A 6,888-nucleotide genomic window follows, 5' to 3' on the forward strand; every position below is an offset into this window, starting at 1 on the left:
AGTCACTCACTTACTGGAAATAGTCCATTTGGTTTAGGTGAGGGGTGGCACCTGGGTAGAGTGTGAAGAAGGAGGAGGACTCATCCATTACGAAGACGTTTTACTTTGATATCAATACTACATGTATTTGTACACGTATCTGCAATATCTACAACAGAGTGGTAAACAATGGTGATACCTAAACAATGGTATACAAGGCAAACAGAAACAGATCACAAAGGAGCTAGACTCCATGTACACCCAGCAGGGTAGCAGTGCATACACTGTGAATGACAGTGTGTAAATGAGGCTTAATGCCGGGGTCAGACTACACAACATTTTTTGTCTTTGATGATGGTCACCGTGTCAGATGTAATGATCACAGTGTCATAAACTCTGGCAAGACTACACGTATGGCCCCCACCAATCACGGCACATCTTACTTCACTACCATGTGTGAGTTCAGAGGTCATCGGGGAGGTGGGTGAAGCAACTGTGAATCATAGCAACAGAAGCAGTGTGTTATGCTGGCGGTCTTGAGAAAAAGAAGGTAAGCAAACATGGCTGTGTGGCACGAAGAGGACAGTATGGGCAATGTACCTGTCTTCTGTTTCATTGTCCCTCCTGACAGCAGCCACTTAGCATCCATCCTCCTCCTCTTTGCCATGTTTGGGACCTGACTACGCTCTGTAAAGAGCATGTGATTGGTCAACACTAAGGAATAAGTCAAGGTAGATGCCACACAAGACATGTTAAAACAAAAATTTTGACATGCCGGACTTTTCGTTGGGGTGTCGTGGGGCATCCCACAGCTACAGCTGGTTCTGACTTAAATTCCCCAGTGTGGGATCTATGAACATATACCCACATATGAATAGAGAAAAAACAAGCTAATAAAAAGCCATATTGTCATGAGTCAATTGCAGATTTGTTGCATTTTGGCTAATGCGTCCCACCTATTTTGCTATCAGCATGGACTGTTTTCCTGCATGTAACCATCCATCCATCCATTTTCTATGCCGCTTATCCCTTTCGGGGTCACGGGGGGGCCGGAGCCTATCTCGGCTGTCAATGGGTGGGAGGCGGGGTACACCCTGGACCGGTCGCCAGCCAATCGCAGGCATGTAACCAAAATCCGCTCAAATATCACTGCCACTCAGAGACCAGAATGCTTCAGAAATTTGTGCCTTCCCTATTGATTCTCAATTCATATGCAGACATTTGTTTAAATATAATAATCAGAGCCCAGACCTAAAATATCTGTGATAACGGAGCAAACACCAGCAAGTTTTAACCCTCAGAATCACAATGGGAGAATAATCCTGAAACCACGTGATAGAAAATTGTATCTAAACTGGCTAACTGCTCTCAAAGCAATAGGCGCTTTAATTAACACTAACAGCAATGTAACACACCTTCCAGGTACAGCTGCACGCTTACATTATACAATACTCTTATTCTAACAGACCTGGAGCTGAACTACAGCATAGAAAACTGACAGGATTCACGCAGGATTTGCCATGTTGGAAAATACAACAGCACTGATGTAAGCCACAGAGACTTGCATGGAAAAGATGTTCGGATAATGGAACAATTAGCTGAAGTTGATTAAACAATCACTGTTATTAAAACTAAGTCTGTTGGTAAGAGATTAAATACAACCAATAAATATTTGAGCATAAGGATGTAATGTGTGATATGTTGGAGGCTTCTCATCCAATAACTGGAAAATGATATGGTATGGGGAAAAAGGATTTGTTGTGAAAGGTTGCCATGCATACTGACAGATGCATAGCTTATCTGCTAAGTTATACCATGCGCTGTTTCTATGTAAACGCATTTGTGCAGTTGTGGCCATAAGGGCCTGAGCCGCATTGTCCCCACTGCACTGAGCATTCAAGATGCACTCTGTTTTTGCATATCGCCAGTTATCTTACCGTCTTGTTTTATTTTGCACATGGTAGTTGTGTGGTGGAATATGAAACTACAATCATGCCTTTTCTGCAGAAAATGAAATAAGCCTTTTTTTTTCTAACCTTTTTTGGCTCAGTGCGTGCTGTTTTATGGCCTTGCTCAGGTACTGGCAAAGCAGACCTCTTTGTTTGTATAGTGTGTTTATGTGGCACAGTTGGCAAAAACACATTATCACTACTCAGGTTCAGAGTTCAGTGAATTGAATTTCACACATAAATGAATGTTTCTGTATTCCAAGGAGAGATTTAAAAGACTGTGTTTTATTGTGAGGTATCTATTTTTTTTTTTTCAATATTACAAACATATTCGAAGAGCTTAACCTTGTTTATGCATTTTTCAGACTTGTTAATTTTGTGCATCAATACAAAGTGCTAAATATCTGATTAAGCCCCTTTTCAAGACATGTCCCAAGGCAAGAAAAACTATAAATTTTAATGAAATTAAAATTTTGACCAACATTTTTTCACATCTTTCTTCCATTTCTAAAACTCCTATCATTACACCTCTTACTTCACATGCTGCATGCCATTAATTGTAGATCACACAGGATTATGTTGGCTTGAAACCTTTACTGTATTTTATATTTTTAAAGCTGGATAAATTGTGTTTAGGTGACTTTATTCAGACTGGTATCCTTACCCTTTTTGAAGTTTGAATTAGCAGTGACAGTGACAGCAGATGCAAAATGCCCTCGTCATACCAAGACAATAAGTATTTTTCTTAATTGTTTTATTTTATGTTATTTATGTTGTTGTCAGAACTGACTGTTACACATGTGTCCCATTTAGTTAAATTTCTAGGCTTATTTAATACAATGATTATAAGTACGGTAACAATATTCTTTACTGGAAGTCCAAAATGATTATTAAGTTTCCTCCACAAAATATGCAGGATTTCAGATTTAATGTCATTTTTTTGTGTGAGAAACTGCATTCTATGATCCCCCACCCTGTTATTTATTTATTTAGATGAAATAAATGAGGCTTGATGGTGCCAGAAAATGAAACATTCAGTCCACCCATTTAGTTTCACACCATGGCCATGTTAGTTACCCAGCATGATAATGACATGTCACAAGCAAGATTTTGACAAACATTTAATCATAACGTTAGTTGATTTCATGCCACAATATATTCTGATTTCTGGTCAACAAGTCAACAATATACCAAATTATTACTTACCTAAATAGAAGTACAGGAATGATTTTGTTTTAATAGAAACAAATAAGCGACTTTATAAAAACCTCTCAATCCAAAGGGAAAATGTGAGATTAAATGTTAATAGTTGCTACAGGACACATGCATTGTTCATTTGCCAATTAAATCAAAACTTGAATGTGTCATTTAAATTCTGTATTATTATGTTGATTGCATTTTTCACATAAACTGTCAACAGTAATGAGGGAGTGCCCTTTGTGGCGATGGCTGTGGATAATTCATTGCAATTTAAGCTCTCTATCAGAGTCTTGTCGGGAGTTTTGGCCACGGCGGGTCTTTTGACATTCACAACATGTGGCAGCACCCACACCCTCATGGTGTCAAGAGGAGTCGACTAATTGCTGTTTGTTGAGCACTACAATTGCCACATAATTCCCATGTATTAACGTGCTGTCATTTAATATCTGCTGCTTTTCATTTAGAAGTAATTTATTAATGGAATTCTAAGAGTAATTGCACAAGCCTGTCTAAGGATGTTACTGTGTAATGGATGAATATCCAAAGCTCTCGGCTGCTGCTGATGTTTCTACATTTATTCTTGATCATGTGATGTTTGTGTTGCCTGTTCCCAATATGGACAGTTAATTCAGCTAATGCCTCTTAATTAATTGTGAAGTGTTTGGTAACAGTTAGGTAACGTCAGATTTGAAGCTTAAAAAGTACATTCCACATTTCTGCTGCTTGTAACATCGATGTCAATGAGAACTTCAACACATACCTCAACACTTTCAGTGTATACACTTTAATTGATACATCAAACCTTTTGTGGTCGAAGGTCTTCATCGTTGAACAAAAAACAAACCTTCAGCTCTTCTAACTTCCAGCGTTCATAGATAATTTACTCCATCTGCTCTGGTGCTTATACTTCAGCCAACACTTCAGTTGACAGTCACTTCAGTTGGTCATCATTCAGTTTATATACTTGAACTAGCATTCATTTATTTCATAATTTCCACTTAAACTGACATTTGTAAATTCATTTCTCACTTACACTTTCTCACTTTCGGCTCCTTTCAGTGTCTTCACTTCAGCTGACACTTCATCTTCACTTCGCACTTACACTCCAGTTGACACATCACCTTCATTCAGCGCTTAGCTGAAACTTCAGCTTCTTTCAGTAATTGAATTACAACTGCCACTTCAGCCTCTTTCAGAATTTTAGCTATTGTAAAAGTTTTCTACAAATGTCCTTCAGCACACCCTGGAACAAAATTCAACAATTACAGTGTAGTTAGAAGACTCACTCATGGTATTAATCTGAGGGTGTTTACTCCCACATAGGTTGAAACATTGGTAATGTGATCCTGTCATTGTCTTGCTGTACAGAAATGTATAAAAGGGGCTAACTTACTTTACACTATTACCCCGGACAGAGAGTCAGCACTTCAGAATTATTTATTTATTTATTTATGTTCAAATTCAATTCAAAACCAGTCTGCTGGAATCCACAGCCAACAACGGAAATTGTCACTGTTCAACTACTTACTGTATGGACTGCATTAGAGGAGCTGGTATCTTTGCTACAGCTAGTTGTGGTACAACAGAATATTGCCAGCAGCACTAAATAAACCCTTATTTTAAGAATTGTCCAAGAGGATATTATGACATGGATGATGCTTTTGGTTATTAGGTGTTATGTATATTCTATGAATATGAATACGTTACATTACAATACATTTGACAAAAGGTGTACAAGCATGTAGTCAACAGTAGAGCCAACACCAGCGTACTGCAATTCCATTATCAATGCTGTGCAGGTGGGAAATGCTCTGTAACACTACATAACACTGTAAAACGACAGAAGGAGAGACAAATAAAAGTACACCTGCAATCTAAGCAATCAATTTCACTTTTTTTTCCAATTTCTTCCCGTTCAGCCACAGTGTGGCCTGTGAAATTGGGCCTAGTTTCTGTTGAACGAGAGAAAAAAGGCTTCCAATGGTTGCTGTTATTTGATGATAGCTCTGGTTTCTGTTTATACCTCTACAGATGTCCCTTGTTGATACATTGAAACTGATCATCTGGTATCTACAGTTTTTACTTTTTCCACATCTAGCACAGAATTGTCTGGTTACAGCATTATGAACGAGAAACTCATTATTATAGTGTTCATTCACAATATGATACTGGTGCAGCCAGAAACACAGCAAAAATGGCTGCAGCCAATAAAATTAGAGGAGTGGTCTCCAGAGAGTATTTGGGAATGGATGGGATCATCTTTTGCTGCTTACCCTCAGATCCAGGAACACAGCTGTTCAGTGATTTTATTATCTGTCATTATTAGGTCCTAAGGGAAGTAAATATATATATTTATCTTAGTTGAAAAGTATGTGATATGTCTGAATAATTAACTGTGTTTCTAAGAGTTTTTGTTCTGTGCAATATGTATATACACAAAGAAACGGTTTACATTTGTCATAAGTGCTCTCATCTTCTCTGTAAGGGCCCTCTGTAGTTGTGAGTCTGTCTCTTGTAATCTCGTGGGAAGATGAGAGGAAGACAGTGTGGGGGGTTAAATGGAGGAGTCCCAGGTTGGGAACAATTGAATTGCAGAACAGAAGAAGAAGAGGAGATGAGATGAGATGAGATGCATGAAGAAGAGGAGGCAGGGGGTGTAATTGTAGTTTAAATGTGTGTTTTTGTCAGAGATAGAGGTAATGGGTTATTATATACTTCCGGGGGCCTGTGGAAGAATGCCTGCAGATGTTGTGAACAGCCCTGGGCTCCCCCACCCCGCCACCCAGGAGGAGACAAATAGGAGCACTATGGGAGGCTGCTGTAAATACAGACCTGGAGGTCCTTCTCCATGTTTCAAAAGTCTCACTAACCCCACCTGAGGAGCTGATGAGCAGATGGCCCGAGTTTCCCCAAAAGCACCTTAATTTCCGCACGATCCCACCCTTGCAACTGAAACTGCTGACAAAGCCGTTTGCCAATGGTTGTTTTTTAGCTGCACAGCTCAAGATCTATAAGTTTTTATAGTTTTGTTGAGCGTCCTCTAAATGAGGAAGTTAGGATTTTAGCTTTAAAGGCCCAGTATGTAGGATTTAGTGGGTGAGGTGGCAGAATGCAACAAACCGAATGCTATTTTCCTTACTGTCCCCTACAATGATGACTAAAAACGCAAAAACATGGCGGCGCGACATGCTTCCTCTGTCGACAAAAGTGCATTCTGAGAAAACAGAAACACAACAATTATTATTTACTGGTGACTATACATTAATCAAAAGAAAATTGTGATTATTATATTTAATTTCTGCCAATAGAGCCCCCAAATCCTACATATGGGACCACTGAAGGAATAGTCTGACATTTTTGGAAGAACATGTAGAGTTAGATGAGAAAACTCTTTATGAAGCTAGCTTAGCTTAGCATGAAGCCTGGAAACAGGGAAACAGCTAGCCTGGCTCTGTCGAAAGGAAACAAAACCAGCTCCTCTGAAACCCACAAATTGATATGTACATCTTTTTCATTTAGCACTTACAAAAACATTACCTCATCATTGTAAAAGGCTGCGAGATTATTCCCAGACCATAAACATAAAAATTTATAATTACTGTTTTACACTTTGGTTTCTGGCCAAACAAAATCTAAATTGTTATTTAGTGCGCTTTCAAGGTGCTGGTCAGTGGATTTTTACCTTTGAACAGATCTCAGTCCAGCTGATACTCTTTTTCAGGCGTTGCATTTGCCAAGCTAACTGTCTGCTGGCTCGACC

This window comes from Chaetodon trifascialis, chromosome 3, assembly GCF_039877785.1.
Source record: "Chaetodon trifascialis isolate fChaTrf1 chromosome 3, fChaTrf1.hap1, whole genome shotgun sequence".
Taxonomy (NCBI): Eukaryota; Metazoa; Chordata; class Actinopteri; order Chaetodontiformes; family Chaetodontidae; genus Chaetodon; species Chaetodon trifascialis.